The following is a 3,121-nucleotide window of genomic DNA, read 5'->3' as shown; positions in this document are numbered from 1 at the left end:
GGAGACGCCGCCGCTGCTGCTGCCGCCCGCGCTGCTGTGGACTTACAATATCCGAGCAAAAGACTTTGCAAAAGACCACCCCGCCAAGGGGGAAAGGCGCGCAGTTGGGCACCGTCTTCCTTCGGCGTCTCTTTAAACGGTGCTCGGATATTGTAAGTCCACAAAGAACTGGGGAAAAATATTGACTCGAGTATAAGCCGAGGGGGGCATTTTTCAGCTCAAAAAATGGGCTGAAAAACTCAGCTTATACTCGAGTATATACGGTAATAGAAATAAAATAGTCCGAGCACCAGGATAATATTAAAACAAAAACTGTTTAATACAAAAGCTAAAGCTAAGCTTTCGTCGGCCAACACTGCCGACATCATCAGAGCACATCATCTGATGATGTCGGCAGTGTTGGCCGACGAAAGCTTAGCTTTAGATTTGTATTAAACAGTTTTTGTTTTAATATTATCCTGGTGCTTGGACTATTTTATTTCTATTATATATATATATATATATATATATATATATATATATATATATGTATGTATGTATGTATGTCTTAAAAACAGTATTAAAAATAGACGAATGATTCCTGGGTACATTCATGACGAAAAATAAAAGAAAGCGAACACCAGGAAGAATTAAAAACTACAAAAGTTTTAATAAATTAGAGTCCAAGCTTTCACCGGCAACTGCCGGCATCATCAGGGATCTATGTAGGCTAGTGGGAGCGCTTATTTATGGCCAAGCTATTTTTGCGCCCAACCCACGGATGTTGTCATGGGGTTCTGTCAGCCAATCGATGTTCTGATAACCGTCTCCGTATTATTATCAAACCTGCCTCCGCTACTCTTCTCATGCGCCTTGTCACTCACTTTTCCCTCCCCCTCTCTCCTCCTTCTTTCCTGTATTCCTGCCTCAGCCCCTCGTCCTACCCTGTTGGAAATGGATCCGCGTTCTCGGTCCGTGCTGTCTGGTACTCCCCCTTTCTTCTCTCTCTTCCCATATCCGGCAAGCGTGTAGCCACGATCCTCGGTCGTCGGTGTCGCCACCTCCTCTCCATTACCGCCATTGATTATCCGGGGGCATGTACTTGCTCCCGCGTCGCCCCCCACCTTACTCTGCAGTCTCAACCCTCTGTCCAATCGATCTTTCCCCCTCCCCCCTCTCCAAACAGCTTCCCCCGTATCTCCTGTCTCCCCCCCCCTTTCTTTCTGCCGAGAACACTGCGCTCGTCCGTAAAGCGGCTGCACGGGAACGTGTGACTGCCCCTGGGACGGGGTGGAGTTGCTCTCCCTCTCCTCCTCCTCCCACGGTAGACATCACGTTCGTTCGTAGGGCGGCCGTCCGGGAGCGTGTGGTTGTCCCTGGGGCGCGACGGGGCCGTTCATCTCCCCCTCGTGCCTCCAGGCACACCGGGGGTTTTGGGGATTCCAGAAGGCGTGCTGATAGTTTCAAATCATCCATCAACGTTGTTACCTTCCTCCGTTGAATCACCGTCCGGGAGCGAGTAACCGCTCCTAGGGCAAATTCTGGTGGATGCGAGGGCGGCTTCAGCTCATCTGGTGGCACCATAGGGATGCCTGTGGGGGTGGGGCCGGTGAACACAGCGGGGGGAGAAAAGGGACGATCCGTCTGGTGACAGCTGTGCCATACGCCGGTATGCACTCGCGGCGGTTCCTTCTGTTCCCCACACTCAGACGGAACACTCAGACCGCTCAAGGCCGGGGCGTTGGTATCCATAGGTTTACCCATCCATCGGAGGTGTTGATACTCTGTCTTGGGCAGCCTCCCAAGTTGGTAGGTACCTGCTTCACCGTTGTTCAGGGGGTATTGGGGTCGGGGGTTCTCCCCCTCTCCCCTCTTCCGAGGTCTATGAATGCGGGTGTTCCATGCCCTTAATGTCAAATGTGCTTGGCATAGATCTACATGCCTATTGATGGAACCCTCTCCCGACAGCCAAGCTTCCTTGAGAAGTCTACCGCCTTTAGTGCCATCGCTGGCAATCACCCACATGCCATTCAGATCAAATTTATGGCCAGTCACCATCATATGCGACCACAGCTGGGAACGCTGCTCCCCCCTTTTTATAGCGAGCCTATGTTCATGGACCCTTGTTCTAACCCTCTTCGAGGTCTCTCCCACGTAGTTGGTGGAACACTCGTTGCAGTTGATCTTATAAACAACACCTGACTTTTCCGTAGTGGGGAATGGGTCTTTGGGCCTCATAATGCTGGACCGCAACAAACAGCTAGGTTTGTGCGCTACTCTAATGCTGTAAGGTGCCAACAACCTAGCTGTTGCCTCTGAAACGTTGTTGATATAGGGGAGAGTAACCCGGGCCACCTGTGGTAACAGTTGTTCAGGGCGTTGGCTACTCGGGGGTCTGGATAGGACACTGTACCTCCTGACAAACTTTGCCGGGTACCAATTGCGTTTACATACATGGAGGAGATGTCTCCTTTCCTCCATCATAGCACATTTGACATTAAGGGCATGGAACACCCGCATTCATAGACCTCGGAAGAGGGGAGAGGGGGGGAACCCCCGACCCCAATACCCCCTGAACAACGGTGAAGCAGGTACCTACCAACTTGGGAGGCTGCCCAAGACAGAGTATCAACACCTCCGATGGATGGGTAAACCTATGGATACCAACGCCCCGGCCTTGAGCGGACTGAGTGTGGGGAAGAGAAGGAACCGCCGCGAGTGCGTACCGGCGTATGGCACAGCTGTCACCAGACGGATCGTCCCTTTTCTGCCCCCGCTGTCCGGTGGCGGTGGCACGTCGGCGGCCACTGCAGCATCGTTGGGGGTCCCCGCCGCCCCCAGCCCAGCCGTTGCCCCCGCCGCGTCCTCAGCCACTTCGCCGTTGCAAGAGGAGGGTGCCAAGGCCGGGTGCACCATGGGCGGCCGCGCCAACGGGGAATGCCGCCGAAGGGACGAGGGGGGTCCCGACCCGCCGCCGGCCCCGCCACCCTCACAGCCCAAGGTCTCCTTGTCCTGCAGCACTGAGGGTGGCGGCGGTGGCAGTGGCACTTTGAAACCAACCAAAAAATGTTGCCCAACTTGGTGATAATGAAAGGAAAGAGTTTCTTGAAGGGAAATTGAGGAGCTATCATTCCCAGCATCT

This window comes from Protobothrops mucrosquamatus, unplaced genomic scaffold (genome assembly GCF_001527695.2).
Source record: "Protobothrops mucrosquamatus isolate PMUCROS unplaced genomic scaffold, P.Mucros_1.0 scaffold2728, whole genome shotgun sequence".
Taxonomy (NCBI): Eukaryota; Metazoa; Chordata; class Lepidosauria; order Squamata; family Viperidae; genus Protobothrops; species Protobothrops mucrosquamatus.
Note: the sequence above shows the minus strand (reverse complement) of the source record.